This window comes from Schistocerca piceifrons, chromosome 5 (assembly GCF_021461385.2).
Source record: "Schistocerca piceifrons isolate TAMUIC-IGC-003096 chromosome 5, iqSchPice1.1, whole genome shotgun sequence".
NCBI classification, from domain to species: domain Eukaryota; kingdom Metazoa; phylum Arthropoda; class Insecta; order Orthoptera; family Acrididae; genus Schistocerca; species Schistocerca piceifrons.
The window spans coordinates 259,003,439-259,021,984 of NC_060142.1; the positions used below are offsets into that span (position 1 = coordinate 259,003,439).

Sequence of the window (18,546 nt, forward strand, 5' to 3'; positions counted from 1 at the left end):
CCTTAATGATCCCATTTTTCACGTATAATCTCTGCTGTCAGATTCAATCCTTATGCTGAATATCCTTTTCCTGTATTGCAGATCTGGTTGAAACTGCCGGCAGTTGCGCCTTATTGAAACAGAGCTCTTAGTTTCAGTACCAGAGTAAAACTACGTGTTACCAGATAGGTGTTCATTCCCCCCCCCCCCCCCCCCCCCCCCCCAACTCGTGCTAGCGTCCGCTCCAACCGCCAGGACCGCAACTGATATGTGAAATGGGACGAACTAGTTCCATCAGATATTCGGGCACATCGCTACTCAAACCATACGCTGCTGTTTATGAAGCTTAGTAATTTCGGAAAAACAAATTTAGAGTTTCGTCTTTCTTCCTGTCATCCTCCGTTACAATGCTATTATTGAAATTAAGAGTCTGGGCAGATGGTTTTGGTCCATTTCTTGATTTAACATAATACCAAAACTTGTTATTTAGCAGCTCTGGAATGCTGACTATAGGATCACTGTGTTTCGGACTCTTTCGTCGCCAGAGGACTATTCACAACAGTTGCCAATCGTCCGTCGAGGTCTAACCTCTCTCATTCAGACTGGCCATTTGCTGGCCCATAAACCTTCCTCAGACTCGTTAGCCCATGTAGTAGATTGCGATGGTCCCTTTCAGCCGGCTAATCCGGAACTCACAGGGTTTTCTGGCTAACAGAGCACTGCAGACGCCTGCCCGATCCGCCTGATGTTCACTCGGCTGCGCTGTGCGAAAGAGCGGGCGAGTAAAGTTCGTACATCAGTCACGATGTTGCAATGTGTGCAGGCTCGATGACTTTCTTTACGCGTCACGCTGCGGTATGACGTAGGTAACCGCTATGTTTCCTTAGCCCCGAGGATGAGGTCAGGCACCTCTTGCATCACAATCGGGGAGTGTTCGCACTCATGCAAGCTGGTGAGACGAAACAGAATGGATACCACATGATAGGGATCACTGTTATTCACTCGGCTTTGGCACACAAATGCAGTGCTCGAAAGCCTGATTAAAATTACTTAATAGTTGAGGTTTCGAGCGGTCTTACACTAGTCAGTGCACTTAACTTTTCCAGTTCCTTGTCTGTCCTTTCTTGATGCGTTGAATCCTGAGTCCTGGCTCTGGCCCGTTCATTTATCAGTTCATCAGACATGATATCCACATATATATATATATATATATATATATATATATATATATATATATATATATATATATATATATATATATACCGGGTGATCAAAAAGTCAGTATAAATTTGAAAACTTAATAAACCACGGAATAATGTAGATAGAAAGGTAAAAATTGACACACATACTTGGAATGACATGGGGTTTTATTAGAACAAAAAAAATTGCTAGACGCGTGAAAGATCTCTTGCGCGCGTCGTTTGGTGATGATCGTATGCTCAGCCACCACTTTCGTCATGCTTGGCCTCCCAGGTCCCCAGACCTCAGTCCGTGCGATTATTGGCTTTGGGGTTTCCTGAAGTCGCAAGTGTATCGTGCTCGACCGACATCTCTAGGGATGCTGAAAGACAACATCCGACGACAGTGCCTCACCATAACTCCGGACATGCTTTACAGTGCTGTTCATAACATGATTCCTCGACTACAGCTATTGTTGGGGAATGATGGTGGACATATTAAACATTTCCTGTATAGAACATCATCTTTGCTTTGTCTTACTTTGTTATGCTAATTATTGCTATTCTGATCAGATGAAGCGCCATCTGTCGGAAATTTTGTGAACTTTTGTATTTGTTTGGTTCTAATAAAACGCTATGTCATTCCAAGCATGTGTGTCAATTTGTACCTCTCTATCTCCATTATCCCGTGATTTATTCAGTTTTCAAATTTATACTGACTTTTTGATCGCCCGGTATATATGGGCGTACAATCTGCTACTTAGCGGGAACCATGTGAAGCTGCTCTTTCTAACAGTACGTTGTTCATGCTCATATCTCAAATAACATAATAGTTACAATTTTTCAGAGTGTACACCCACTTCAGTTCTAGTAAAATTGGTGTCGGGACAACAGAAAGCGTTCTGTGTTCTACGTTTTGCGCAGTGCAGGTCATATTAACTGTTCAGCGTGAGTTTTGTTCTAGGTATGATGTGGATCGTCCTACAGCACAGAGCATTAGACGATGGCATTAACCATTCCGAGAAATTTGTTGTTTGTGTCTGACACAGAATCTGCCATAGTTTCACAAGGAGGCCGCAGAAATCCGTTCGCCATGCATTCTGACAGCTCAACATTCCCCTGCTGTCCGCTTGGCTTGTGTTGCGTCGAAGTTTACACATGAAACAAAACAAAATTCAGTTACTGCAGGCTCTTCGTGAAGGTGACAAACAACAATGTGTGGAGTTCTGTAATTTCGTTCTTGGCAAGATGGAGGATGACAGTTTTCTTCGACGCTTAGTGTTTAGTGACGAAGCAACATTCCATTTAAATGGAAACGTGAACCGTCATAACGTGATAATATGGGGTACAGAACAACCACATGAAGTTGTACAACGTGAGAGGGACTCTCCAGAATTTAATGTGTTTTGCGCAGTTTCGCGGGAGAAGGTATATCGCCCATTTTTCTTTGCCGAGACCACTGTTACAGGAAGCACATATCTCGATATACTTGAGAACTTTCTTTTCCCTCTGCTGGAGACTGATTCGTACGACTTCATTTACCAACAGGATAGGGCACTGCCACACTTTTATCTGGAAGTGCGGAAATTTTTAAATCAAAGGATTACTGAACGATGGATCGGTCGTGCTGGATCAAATGATTCAGCCTTACGTTACTGGCCTCCAAGGTCACTGCACCTGACTATATGTGATTACTTCTTGTGGTAGTTTATAAAAGACTCTGTTTATGTGCCTCCGTTTCCAATAACTGTGAATGAACTGAGACATCGCAAGACAGCAACCGTGGAAGCTGTAACTCAAGAAATGCTCGCTGCAGTGTGGAAACAATCTGAATACCACATTGACATATGCCATGCATCTCAAGGGAGGCATATTGAACGTCTATGAAAAGGTATGAAAAACTTTTTTTTGAGTTTCCCGTTCATCAAAAAACAAAATTCATTGCATATGTTTATTAGTTTCAGAAATACAGACGTGCTAAATCGGATGATTCTTTTTGATACAATATACTCCAAAGCAACAGTCTCTCTCTCTCTATCTCTAAAAGATGATAAAGAAATATCCCCATTTCGTACACAGCACCACCCACATACTACTTTCGCACAAGACGCTGTTCAGCGTCTCATATTCAGTTATTATCATCACAGTGATTGGTCTACAATGCTTTATAGATAAGCTTCATACGGAATGAATGAGGCCAAACTTTTTGAAGGCAGCTTATCGGCATTGGAACTCGTCTTATAGAAGCATAATTAGAACTTCAGCTATTGCAGTGGTTCTATAGCGCAGTGGTTAACGTGCAATCCCTATGTGCAGAAGGTGCGGGTCAGAAACTAATCAAGTAACGTCATTTCTTTTTCATTTCATGTGTAGAACTTGAGCAAGTTCGCATGTCGCGTTTAAATGAGCGGCAGACGATGTGGCAACATTGTAACGGCAAGAGACAAACGTCAACTGTCAAGTAATTTTAATCGGATTATAGTCGCTATGCCGTATTGTAGCGGCCATATAGCAAGCGCTGGAAGCTATGTCTGCGATTACAATGAAGCATTCATCTGATCCACATTTTCTTATATAAGTAGTAATACAGTTGTATGAAACTTATAAGTGTAGCACAGAACAATGTTTCATAACCATTTTGCTATAAGATAATTAATCTGTCATAATGTGTAACTGGACATTCGGCTGTATTTTGGGCTGTCAGACATAGGCGTGGGTTTGTTAATACGGCCAACGAGCTTCGTTCCTAAATCAATTTGACCATGTTGCTCAATACGAATACATGTCTCTTTACTGTACGAATGTTAAAGTTATTCATATTAAGTAGAAATATATTGCTTCCAAAGGATAACAATCCAACTTCATTTTACTTAATTTATTGTCTTTGCCGAGACCCATATGTGATGTTATTAGCATTTTACGGTATTCCACTTTCACACCGAAGTTTGCTCTTCCTGCATTGCTCTTCCGAATTAATCTTTCAGGTTATAAATGTCTACGGTAGAATTTCAATACTATTGAAATAGTAACGTTTTTCGTGATCGTTTGACACGCAAGTCGCCGAAGTGGCGCCAAATCGAAAGACTTGCATCCGGCAAACGGTCTACCCGACGGGAGGCCCTAGTCCCACGACAACTACTACAACACGGGTGGTACTGTTTCCTCTACTGGCTTCACATATAATTGCGTGCACCTTCCGCGAATAAACGGTAGCAATGGACATAATGGTTCAAAACTTTTAACTCTTTACTTTAGCAACTATTTGAATAATTTTGGTGCAATGCATCTGTAGAAGTCCATTCTACCGGCATCACGAACAATGATCCCCTTCTGGCATACTGACGCAGGACTGGTACGTTTTGGCATTATTGAACATTACTAGCAAGACTGTGGCCCTACTGGAAATAGGCACGCTCAGCTGCAACAGTTCCAGAGAACCAGCACCGTGTAGGGGGTACGATTTACTAAGTGACATATCAATAGTAGTACCCGTTACAAGAGATATTTCCTTCTTGCGACAGCGGAAGCTGCAAGCTTCCGAGCATATTGGATACTGTCATGAATTATATTTCGTTCAAGCCGAGTATTACTTGAAACATGGAGAGAACTACGCCAATGAAATAGCGAACTGTGCAGGGTGAAAGCGAACTGCGTCGACAAAATGTATTAGGCTATTCAGGGATATTTTCTATGTACTTTAGTGTAAGAGATGCCTTGTTACAGAGTAATTGCATTTAGTTTGCTTTCTTAGACCATTTATCTTTGTGTCTGTATTCCAGTAGAAAGATCTGCACAAAAGTGAAAATGCCTCGTTTGAAGACATTCCATTCACTCACAATATATCTGTTGACAACAGATGCTCTCAGCCATGTACTGAATACTGCTCAGTTCGGTCAAAGATGGATTTACAGATAAAGAGTTGGACGATACGTTCCCTGTGTATCGGTCACTGAATGCATTAGAAGAATGGCACAACAACGCTATGCTGAGCTGTTACCGCAGTGACAGCAGCCGAATCACAGCACTTTTGGGCCGCGCGGGGTACCCGCGCGGTCTCAGGCGTCTTGTCACGGTTAGCGCTGCTCCCCCCTTCGGAAGTTTGAGTCCTCTCTCGGCCATGGGTGTGTCCATAGCGTAAGTTATAGCGGGATACCAATTCGATTCTATGCGAAAGTACTTGCCCCCCTTCTACCAGCCGTGTACCGCAAGTCTCTAGAGGAACGGAAGGTTCCAAATGATTGGAAAAGAGCACAGGTAGTTCCAGTTTTCAAGAAGGGTCGTTGAGCAGATGCGCAAAACTATAGGCCTATATCTCTGACATCGATCTGTTGTAGAATTTTAGAACATGTCATTTCTGGAAACCCAGAATCTACTCAGTAGGAATCAACACGGATTCCGGAAACAGAGATCGTGTGAGACCCAACTCGCTTTATTTGTTCATGAGACCCAGAAAATATTAGATACAGGCTCCCAGCTCCCAAGTAGATGCCATTTTCCTTGACTTCCGGAAGGCGTTCGATACAGTTCCGCACTGTCGCTTCATAAACAAAGTAAGAGCCTACGGAATATCAGACCAGCTGTGTGGCTGGATTGAAGAGTTTTTAGCAAACAGAACACAGCATGTTGTTCTCAATAGAGAGACGTCTATAGACGTTAAAGTAACCTCTGGCATGCCAAAGGGGAGTGTTATGGGACCATTGCTTTTCACAATATATATAAATGACCTACTAGATAGTGTCGGAAGTTCCATGCGGCTTTTCGCGGATGATGCTGTAGTATACAGAGAAGTTGCAGCATTAGAAAATTGCAGGAAGATCTGCAGCGGATAGGCACTTGGTGCAGGGAGTGGCAACTCACCCTTAACATAGACAAATGTAATGTATTGCGAATACATAGAAAGAAGGAACCTTTATTGTATGATTATATGATAGCGGAACAAACATTGGTAGCAGTTACTTCTGTAAAATATCTGGGAGTATGCGTACGGAACGATTTGAAGTGGAATGATCACATAAAATTAATTGTTGGTAAGGCGGGTGCCAGGTTGAGATTCATTGGGAGAGTTCTTAGAAAATGTAGTCCATCAACAAAGGAGGTGGCTTACAAAACACTCGTTCGACCTATACTTGAGTATTGCTCATCAGTGTGGGATCCGTACCAGGTCAGGTTGACGGAGGATATAGAGAAGATCTAAAGAAGAGCGGCATGTTTCGTCACAAGGTTATTTGGTAAGCATGATAGAGTTATGGAGATGTTTAGCAAACTGAAGTGGCGGAAGGTTTCGAGAGGGTGCGTTTCTGGATGAGGTATCGAATATATTGCTTCCCCCTACTTATACCTCGCGAGGAAATCACGAATGTAAAATTAGAGAGATTCGAGCGCGCACGGAGGCTTTCCGGCAGTCGTTCTTCCGGTGAACCATACGCCACTGGAACAGGAAAGGGAGGTAATGACAGTGGCACGTAAAGTGCCCTCCGCCACACACCGTTGGGTGGCTTGCGGAGTATAAATGTAGATGTAGTTTTAGTTAGATTACGTAGTGTGTAAGCCTAGGGACCGATGACCTAAGCACTTTGATCCCATAAGATCTAACCACAAATTTACAAATTTTACACTTATGAATCTGTGCATAGGCGTCGGCAAGAAAATGGTAATGGTACATTACAGCCTTTTTCACTGTCATGATGGCACAAAAACTAGAATATCCCTGAACGACCTGCGAAATTTTCTCTGTGGATATCGCGTTCGCTCTGTACGTTGAGCCGGCCGCGGTGGTCTAGTGGTTCTAGGCGCGCAGTCCGGAACCGCGGGACTGCTACGGTCGCAGGTTCGAATCCTGCCTCGGGCATGGATGTGTGTGATGTCCTTAGGTTAGTTAGGTTTAAGTAGTTCTAAGTTCTAGGGGACTGATGACCACAGATGTTAAGTCCCATAGTGCTCAGAGCCATTTGAACCATTTTCTGTACGTTGAAACGACCATGTAATTACTGAGGGTGGACTGCCACTACAGAGGGTGGTGGAATTGGGTTGTTAGCGACAGGAAGCCAGTTGCACACCACACTGAACGAGACAGCGGTGGAGCGTCAAAACTAAAAGCCGTAAATTCCACTAAATACCTAGATATTACTATTACGAACAACTTAAAGTGGAAGGAACACGAAGAAAATGTTGTGAGGAGGCTAACCAAAAACTGCGTTTTATTGGCAGGACACTTAGAAAATGTAACACACCTACTAAGGAGACTACCTACGCTACGCTTGTCTGTCCTCTTTTACAATACTGCTGCGCGGTGTGGGATCCTTACCAGATAGGACTGACGGAGTACATCGAAAAAGTTCAAAGAAAGGCAGCACGTTTTGTATTATCGCGAAATATGGAAGACAGTGTCACAGAAATGATACAGGATTTGGGCTGGAAATCATTAGAACAAAGGCGTTTTTCGTTGTGAGGGAATCTCCTCACGAAATTCCAATCACCAGCTTTCTCCTTCGAATGCAAAAATATATTGTTGACGCCGAGGTACATAGGGGGGAACGATCACCACGATAAAATAAGATAAATCAGAGCTCGTACGGAAAGATATAGGTGTTCGTCTTTCCGCGCGCTAGACGAGATTGGAATAATAGAGAATTGTGATGGTGGTTCGATGAACCCTCTTCCAGGCACTTAAATGTGATTTTCAGAGTATCCATGTAGATGTAGATGAAGTAAAATCCCCAAGTATATGTATTTCTGTGTTTTGTCCTTTGTAATAAAACTGGATCGCACGAAGTGGATGGAAAACTAAAGTGATTCTAAGTTATGTCGATCCTAATTTGGTCGCGCATGGCAAAATGTTTTCAATAATTTGGTGCTGTGAGATGCTGATTTTATTACAACTGTGTTATTGTCACTTGTATTAATTAAGTGACAATACGAACAGGCTAACCAATTTTGCTCAAATGATTCTAAGTATGTAAATGTTTTGTTGATGACCATACGTACACACGCAAAACACTTTGGATTTGTGTAACAATTGTGTATTTTGTTATTGTCACTCATTTCATTGATTGTAATTATTAGTAAAGGTGCCTTGATGCCTTCTTACTTAAAGCGCGTCGCGCCCGTTGTCCGCAGACACGACCTTGAATTTGAGGGAAGACACTAGCGCCAACCAGTCGGTTTGAAACTAGTCTCTAAAATGTATGTACTGCAACTGTGGCAAGTTTGTAACAAACACTTCGCTATGACATATAGTTAAATGAGGAACTACCTTGAGCAACAGACGTATCGACAGATTAGGAACTCAAAACAGGAAACCTAAGCGACAATGCAGGTTCTTTGCGGTAGGAAATAAGGACAAATTTCACTTATTTCTTCTTAGTTGTAAAACAAGTGGCAACGTCAGTGAATGCCACAGTTATTTTTATGAAAATTAAGTCGTATATAGCATACATGAATTAATGAAAGTTACTACAGGAATTGCCGGCAATGGTCCATGATGAAGTATTTTTTCGGACCTTGCCGATGGTTTCGAATTATCGCACGATGTTGACTTAATAGCGACATGGCGCTGTTGTTAAAACAGTGGACGCTCGTTTGGGAGCGCAGGGACTGAGATACAGGTTTTGTAAATTTGATACAACACTTGATTCACTCGAATCGTGCAATAGTCTCAGATATTTGGTTTCCTTGGCGAACATGTGTCGAATCCGTAAAGTCGGAAATCGTGCGTTCACTTCGTGGGTCCGCAGTTAGCGACTTCGGGCCGCCACGAAGACCAACGTGTTCCTGACTTGATTTTTCATCTTTCTCTTTAAAACTAGACCTAAGTGGTGTCAAAGTGTGTGTTTTTTGCCGAGCTGTTGAAACCTGAAATTATTTCGATAGAAACGGTCGCTGATTTGGGTTCGATTGCTTGTACGCATCTGGCATTGATTTTAAAAGACGTTACAAAAAAAAAAAAGAAAAAAAAATACGATGCGGTATGCTTACTAGTGACAATCCATAAAGCCCCTTGCGATGGATGGAGCGAGGTTATACGGCGCTTAAGTCACTAGACTTGCGTTCGTAAAGAGTGGAAGTTCAAATTCCGTCGTTGACACAAAGACTTAGGCTACTACTCGCATTTCGTTTAATGCATATTCCTGGGTGGTTCCATCAGAAAGGAAAATACGTATTTCTTTCGCTACCAATGTACACACCAAGTTTCTAATCAGTCTTTAATAATCTCCACATTGGTGGATGTAAAACGCTAACATTGCTTCTAACTTTCCTGCTTGGCAACCCAGCGGCTTGACTGGGCAAACTTTTGATGTACATACCGGTATGAGAATGTCTTAAAGACTTTTTTATATGTGATGAGGGCAGGAACAAGGATGGACTCAGACTGATGATCGCACTAACCAACAAGTTCGAGATGCTGTTTCTCTTTGAAATTGAAAGAGAGTCTATGGGACCCATTTCACCTGTTGAAGAAACCTGTTATATCCTGTGTCAAGAGGAGGCAAGCACAAAACGGTAGGAGTCTGGTAAACATCGGCAGTTTAAATATGTGACGAATTATGGTACCCGTTAGGGAAATGGCAGATAGAGCAGGGAAGAACACCAGGTGCACTCAATGCGCATGTCTCAGAAACTGTTCCGGCAGAGGTAACAGGGTGTAGCCAAATGCAAATTGTAGCACAAGTTGGAACAAACAATGCTGGTCGGCTGGGCTCTGACGTCATACATGGATCATTTGAGCGATTAGCAGAGAAGGTTGAGAGGACTAGCCTTCCGCAGAGTTTCAACTGAACTCGTAGTTTGCAGCATTTTGATCGAAACCGATCGTGGCCCCCCGATTCTAAGTAGAAAGGATGGGCTGAACCAGAAACTTCGAGTCTTTTTGTGACAAGCTAGGCTGTGACTTCCTGGACTTGCGCCATAGGGTTGAAAGTTGTGGGTCCACCTAAACTGGTAAATGGGTGAAGTCTGCCTATACGTCACAGGCTGCTACCCAGGTAGCACGTTTAGGATAGTCGATTGTCCATCCACTACAGATAACGACATCTGTAGAATACACAAGTATAAGATGCAAAATGACTGCCTCCCACAGGTGAGAGTATTACAATTCAAGTAGTTAACTGCCGACACATCTGCAACAAACTGTCAGAGTTTGAAACACTCCTAAAAGGTAGTGAAACTCGCAAAATGCTAGGTACAGAAAGCTGGTTGAAACATGAATTTAGTACTAGTGAAATTTTTGCGAAAAAATTATGTTTATATGGGTAGTATAGGCTATCTGGAAATGGATGTGGTGTATTTCTTGGAGTAAAAGAAAACTCAGATCTATCGAGATAGAAATTGAAGTTGCATGTGAGATTGTTTGGGTGGGTACGGCCATGAAATGGTAATCAGATCCTTCTATCGCCCACCAGACTCATCTGTAACCGAAAATTTTAGAGGAAACCTCAGTTCACTTTTACGTAAGTTCCCCAATAATACTGTCATCTTCGGTGGAGACTTAGAAATATTCAGATGTGTGTGAATACCTAAGGGACCAAACTACTGAGGTCATCGGACCCTAGACCTACACATTACTTAAACTAACATGTGCTAGGAACAACACACACACCCGTGCCCGAGGGAGGACTCGAACCTCCGGCAGGAGGGGCCGTGCAATCCGTTGTACGGCGTCTCAAACCGCGCGGCCAGACTTAAATCATCCATCAATCAATTGGGAAAATTACAGTTTTGTTAGTGGTGTGCGTGACAAGAGATCCTGTGAAACTACCTAGAACAGCTGGTTCGAAACTCCGGTCATGATGGAAATACACTCCTGGAAATGGAAAAAAAACACATTGACACCGGTGTGTCAGACCCACCATACTTGCTCCGGACACTGCGAGAGGGCTGTACAAGCAATGATCACACGCACGGGACAGCGGACACACCAGGAACCACGGTGTTGGCCGTCGAATGGCGCTAGCTGCGCAGCGTTTGTGCACCGCCGCCGTCAGTGTCAGCCAGTTTTCCGTGGCATACGGAGCTCCATCGCAGTCTTTAACACTGGTAGCATACCGCGACAGCGTGGACGTGAACCGTATGTGCAGTTGACGGACTTTGAGCGAGGGCGTACAGTGGGCATGCGGGAGGCCGGGTGGACGTACCACCGAATTGCTCAACACGTGGGGCGTGAGGTCTCCACAGTACATCGATGTTGTCGCCAGTGGTCGGCGGAAGGTGCACGTGCCCGTCGACCTGGGACCGGACCGCAGCGACGCACGGATGCACGCCAAGACCGTAGGATCCTACGCAGTGCCGTAGGGGACCGCACCGCCACTTCCCAGCAAATTAGGGACACTGTTGCTCCTGGGGTATCGGCGAGGACCATTCGCAACCGTCTCCATGAAGCTGGGCTACGGTCTCGCACACCGTTAGGCCGTCTTCCGCTCACGCCCCAACATCGTGCAGCCCGCCTCCAGTGGTGTCGCGACGGGCGTGAATGTAGGGACGAATGGAGACGTGTCGTCTTCAGCGATGAGAGTCGCTTCTGCCTTGGTGCCAATGATGGTCGTATGCGTGTTTGGCGCCGTGCAGGTGAGCGCCACAATCAGGACTGCATACGACCGAGGCACACAGGGCCAACACCCGGCATCATGGTGTGGGGAGCGATCTCCTACACTGGCCGTACACCACTGGTGATCGTCGAGGGGACACTGAATAGTGCACGGTACATCCAAACCGTCATCGAACCCATCATTCTACCATTCCTAGACCGGAAAGGGAACTTGCTGTTCCAACAGGACAATGCACGTCCGCATGTATCCCGTGCCACCCAACGTGCTCTAGAAGGTGTAAGTCAACTACCCTGGCCAGCAAGATCTCCGGATCTGTCCCCCATTGAGCATGTTTGGGACTGGATGAAGCGTCGTCTCACGCGGTCTGCACGTCCAGCACGAACGCTGGTCCAACTGAGGCGCCAGGTGGAAATGGCATGGCAAGCCGTTCCACAGGACTACATCCAGCATCTCTACGATCGTCTCCATGGGAGAATAGCAGCCTGCATTGCTGCGAAAGGTAGATATACATTGTACTAGTGCCGACGTTGTGCATGCTCTGTTGCCTGTGTCTATGTGCCTGTGGTTCTGTCAGTGTGATCATGTGATGTATCTGACCCCAGGAATGTGTCAATAAAGTTTCCCCTTCCTGGGACAATGAATTCACGGTGTTCTTATTTCAATTTCCAGGAGTGTATATTAGATATTCGAATGGCAACAAATAGACCTGACCTCACGTTAAAATTGACATCAGTGACCATAGCGCGGTTGTGACAACAATGATTACTAAACTACAGATGGCAGCTAAAACATGTAGAAAGATATCTGTGTTCAGTAAACTAGATAGGAAAAGCAGTAGACCGAACGAGAGGGTGCAGTGGTTAGCACAATTAACTCGGATTCTGGAGGACTACGGTTCAAACCTACATCCGGCCATCCTGATTTAAGTTTTCCGTGATTTCCCTAAACTACTTCAGGCAAATGCCGGGATGATTCCTGAAAAAGGGGCACGGCCGACGTCCTTTCCCGTGCTTCCCCAATCCGATGAGACCGATGACCTTGCTGCTTGGTCCCCTCCCCCGAATCAACCAACGAACCAAAAGCAGTAGAGCCATGTGTTAATGAGGAACTTGAAACTTACCACACAGTACAGGAGCACATGGAGGATCTATGGCTTAAGTTTGAAAGAGTAGTTGACCATGAGCTCAATGGATATGTACCCAGTAGGACAGTTCATAATGGGAGGAACCCTCCAGGGTAAACAGTCACCGTAAAGAAATTTCTAAAGAAACAGCTATTACAGCAGAATAGGTCTAAAACAAATCACAGGCGCGCGGGATTAGCTGAGCGGTCTAGGGCGCTGCAGTCATGGACTGTGCGGCTGATCCCGGCGAAGGTTCGAGTCCTCCCTCGGGCATGGGTGTGTGTGTTTATCCTTAGGATAATTTAGGTTAAGTAGTGTGTAAGCTTAGGGACTGATGACCTTAGTAATTAAGTCCCATAAGATTTCACACACATTTGAACATTTTTGAACAAATCATAGTGCTACACACAGAGAGATGCTGAATGTGTTTGGCTGTCAAGAGAGGGATTCAAAAACCTTCAATGAACATAGCAGAATGCTGTCAAATTATCTTTCACAAAACCCAAAGAAATTCTGGTCATGTGTAAAGGCTGTCAGTGGCACAAGAGTTAGTCCAGTCACGTGCGATTGAGATAGGAACTGACACTGAGGGTAGTAAAACAGATGCTGAAATGCTTAACTTCGTTTTCAAATGTTCCTTTACAAAGGGAGATCCTGAAATAAGTATCAGAGTTAGTGGTGTTGAGAAAGAGCTGAAATAATTCAAAATGGACAAAGAACCATGGCCCGATGGAATCCCTACCAGATTCTGCACCAAGTTTGCCGCTGCTTTAGCCCCTGTTCTAACTGCACTCAGTCATAAATCCCTGTGACAAAAAAAAGTTACCAATACTTGTAAGAAAGCGCAGATGATACATCTACATCTATATTTACATGGATACTCTGCAAATCATATTTAAGTGTCTGGCACATGGTTCATAGAACCACCTTCTCAATTCTCTATTATTCCAGTCTCGTACAGCGCGCTGAAAGAAAGAACACCTATATCTTTCTCTGATTTTCCCTATTTTTCATGGTGATCTCGTCTTCCTATGTAGTTCGGCGTCAACAAAATATTTTCGCATTCGGAGGAGGAAGTATGTGACTGGAATTTCGTGAAAATATTGCTCCACAACAAAAAACGCCTTTGTTTTAATGATGTCCATACCAAATAATGTATCTTGTCAGTGTCACTCTCTGCCCTATTTCGCGATAATACAAAACGGGCTGCCCTACTTTGAACTTTTTCGATGTACTCCGTCAATCCTGTCTGGTAAGGATCCCACACGACGCAGGAGTACTCTAAAAGAGGACGGACAAGCGTAGTGTAAGCAGTCTCCTTAGTAAATCTGTTACGTTTTGTAAGTGTCCTACCAATAAAACGCAATCTTTGGTTAGTCTTCCCCACATTATCTATGTGATTTTTCCAATTTAAGTTGTTCGCAATTGTAATTCCTTGGTATTTAGTTGAATTTACTGACTTGAGATTTGACTGATTTATTGTGTAACCGAATTGTAATGGATTCCTTTTCGTTATTTAGGGTCAACTGCCAATTTTCGCACCATACATACCTTCTATAAATCTTTAAAGTCAGTACCGCCATTAAACTGTTGTTTTTTTTGTTTTTTTTTGTTTGCCGTGTTGCATTTACACGATCATGATTTCGGCTTAAAATGCCATTATGAAGTGTTTTAATGTTATACAGTGCCTAAGACGGCATACTGTCGTATTTAAAATACACTATTAGACACATTGTCTAAGGGTTAATATTTCTGGTAAAATCCTACTGCTATGTTTTATCAGTGAGTATACCATCTTGACTTTTAAATACGACAGTGTGCCATCTTAGGCACTGTATAACATTAAAACACTTGATAATGGCATTTTAAGCCGAAATCATGATCGTGTAAATGTAACACTGAAAAAAAATACAGTCTAATGGCGGTACTGACTTTAAAGAAATATATTATGACTGTGGCCCCACATTATAAAAAAATTATTAAACTTCTATAAATCGTTTAGCAATTTGTTTTGGTCTTCTGATGACTTGCAAAAAATGGCTCTGACACTATGGGATTTAACATCTGAGGTCATCAGTCCCCTAGAACTTAGAACTACTTAAAACTATCTAACATAAGGACATCACATACATCCATGCCCGAGGAAGGATTCGAACCTGCGACCGTAGCGGAAGCGCGGTCACAGACTGAAGCGCCTAGAACCGCTCGGCTACTGCGGCCGACTTGATGACTTTACTGATCGATAAATGTCAGCGTCATCTGCAAACAGCCTAAGACGGCTGCTCAGATTGTCTCTCAAATCGTCTGTATAGATAAGAAACAGCAAACGGCTTATAACACTACCTTGGGGAACGCCAGAAACCACTTCTGTCTTATAGGAGTGGAGAGCCATCGTCAAATGTAGACGTTAATTTCATAATTGAAGTATGTTGGGACCCTTGCTGTTCGTGCTGAGTATTAATGACCTTACGGACAATATTAATAGTAACCACAGAATTCTGAGGGACATGCAGTTCTCTATAAAGCGGTACTGTCTTAAAGAAGCTGCATAAATATTCCGGCAGATATTGATAAGATTTCAAAGTGGCGCAAAGATTGGCAACTTGATTTAAATGTTCAGAAATGTAAAATTGTGCCCTTCACGAAACGAAAAACCATAGTATCCTATGACTATAATATAAAAGTGTCACAGTTGGAATCGACCAGCTCATACAAATACCTAGGTGTAACACTTTGTAGGCATTTCAAATGGAATGATTTGTTTATTCTATCCAGATATGTTTTGGGTGTCCTGTCTTATCTGATTCTGATTTGTCTTACGTTGCCTGACAAAAAAGTGAGGCACCATTGTCGGATGGAATAGTAACATCATACAGGTACACACCGTGGCACCAGCCTGCATTGGTGTTGTTCATGTATAGTGTCGTCACCAGGCCTTGTTAGAGAATGTAAGAGACGCTATCAGCGACAGCTGTTGAGTCATCAGTGTGAAGGACTCGGAGATGCCACGTACTCGTTTGAAACAACATTATGAGCAGCCTCCAGAATTTGAATGTGGCCTAGTTGTGGGTCTCCAGTGACTGGATGGTCGAATCGTGCAATATTCAGATATGTGGGGCGTTTGGATGTGACAATGGTTCAGTGCTGAACTGCATAGGAATGTGAGGTCGTAATTGTCAAGGCGGCGGGCCACATCTGACCGCTAAAAGGTAGGATCGCCCTGCTGTGCAACAAACACGTCGTAACCCCTTTACACGTGCACCTGCCATCTGAGAACAAATATTTGGTTACTTTTAACAAACCGTGTCATCTCGCAGCGTTGGTCAGAGACTAGCAGCAGACTTCGAATTAGGGGATTATCATCCTTTAAGCAGACCATCGTCAAGATCATAATACATACGGCTGTTTCTGGAGTGGTGCCGGATCCGACAAGGATGGAATGCTGACGAATGTCGTCACTCTGTGTTCAGTCATGAATCATGGTGCTGCACTGTCACGGATGACCATCTTTAGCGAGAAGGTGTCCAGTTCACCCAGCAGTGTTTTATAGAGGTACAGCGGTTTTAAACTCTTTGCTTCATGGTGTGGGGAGCCGTCGGGTATGGCTTCAGGTAATGACTGAGGGTAACTGACAGCACAATGGTACGTGACGGACATCTTGTATCCTTATATCTTATCTGTTATGCGACAGTATCGTAGCGCTGTTTTTCAACAGCACAGTGCTGGTACACAGACGTGGGGTACTCCATGAGCAGTGAGATTCCGACACCAGTCCCCGCTAGAACGTTCGTGGGAAAGGCTCAGGCGCCTTCGTCTCAGTGCCAGTATGCATAATGAAAAGCACCACTTACAACAGCTGTTTGTCAGCTTAGCCTAGGAACGGGTGCGACAGCTTGGACAAGCTTCCAAACCGAATCAGTGACTGCATCCACGCCGGAGCTCATAGTGCCAGGTTCTTCGTAAATTTGATTCGACTGACATACTCTCTCAACAGGTGATGTTCATTTTCTGCTCCCCTTCTGTGTGCATCACTATTTTTTATACGGCAGTTTATTTGACAATAAAGCTAACCAATTCTAGTTGGAAACTGAATTACGAGGGTAAGTCAATTATTATCCGCAAACTAGTTATAAAATTTTATTGTAATGAAATAGGAAACTTACAAGAACATCATTTTTCCATATAGTCTCCTTGCGTTTCAACGCACTTGGTCCATTGTTGTACAAGCTTCCTGATGCCCTCACAAAAGAAGGTTCTCGGCTGAGCTGCGAGCCAGGAGTGCACCGCTTCTTTTAATGCTTCGTCCGAGGCAAATCGACGGCCCCTTAATGCCTGTTTGAGTGGACCAAACAAGTAATAGTCAGGAGGGGCAAGATCGGGACTATATGGAGGATGATCCAGTGCTCTAAATTTGAGTTTCTGGTGCGTTTCAACAGTGTGGGCAGCAGTATATGGACGGGCATTGTCGTGCAACACCGTTTGACAGCAACCATCGGCGTTTACTTCGAATTTCAGGCTTTAGCCTGAAAGTAAGCAATTCACTGTAACGTACACTGTTTATTGTTGTGCCCCTTTCCCCATAATGTTCCTGACCTTGTGCGTCCCAATAAACGGTAAGCATCATTTTTCTTGCGGGTGGTTGGGTCTTGAACTTTTTCTTGCATGGCGAATTTTGATGTTTCCATTCCATACTCTGCCGTTACTCTCCGGCTCGTAATGATGGATCCATGTTTCGTCACCGGTAATGATCATGTATAAGAACTTGTCCCTTTCGTTACAATAGCGATAGAAATGTACTTTGCAGATGCCCAAGCGCGTTTCTTTATGCAACTGTATGAGTTCTTTTGGGACCCATCTTGCACAAACTTTATGAAACCCAAGTCTGCTGTGGATGATTTCGTAGGCAGAACCGTGATTAATTTGCAGACGATGTGCCTCTTCATCAATAGTTAATCGTCTGTCTAAGAGAATCATTTCACGTGAACGCCCAATGGGGTCTTAATTTGTGGCGACAATGGATCGTCCGGCTGCTCGTATAACCAAAAACAACAGTTTAAGTAAAAATTATGGAATATAGTCTGAGGAACAGGAAGGGGTACCAAACCATAGCAGCCGGATCTTGATGCCTCTGAACTACCAAGTGATCAAAAAGTAAGTATAAATTTGAAAACTTAATAAACCACGGGATAATGTAGATAGAGAGGAAAAAAATGACACACATGCTTGGAATGACAAGGGGTTTTATTAGAATAAAAAAAAAAAACAAAGTTCACAAAATGTCCGACAGATGCGCGTCATTTGGAGATGATCGTGTGCTCAGCCTCCACTTTCGTCATGCTTGGCCTCCCAGGTCCTTGCGATTATTGGCTTTGGGGCTACCTGTAGTTGCAAATGTATCGTGATCGACCGACGTCTGTAGGGATGCTGAAAGACAACATCCGACGCCAATGCCTCACCATAACTTCGGACATGCTTTACAGTGCTTTTCACAACATTATTCCTCGACTGCAGCTATTGTTGAGGAATGATGGTGGGCATATTGAACATTTCCTTTAAAGAACATCATCTGTGCTTTGTCTTACTTTGTTATGCTAATTATTGCTATTCTGATCAGATGAAGCGCCATCTGTCGGAAATTTTGTGAACTTTTGTATTTTTTTTTTGTTCTAATAAAATCCCATGTCATTCCAAGCATGTGTGTCAATTTGTACCTCTCTATCTACAT

At 43.6% G+C, this 18,546-nt stretch overlaps 1 protein-coding gene across 1 annotated transcript in view; it reads left to right on the top strand.

Annotated features, from left to right (window-relative positions):
* Positions 1–18,546, top strand: part of LOC124798509 (probable cytochrome P450 304a1) — a 104,428-nt gene that overhangs the window by 51,750 nt on the left and 34,132 nt on the right. The gene's annotated exons all lie outside the window — the stretch shown is intronic.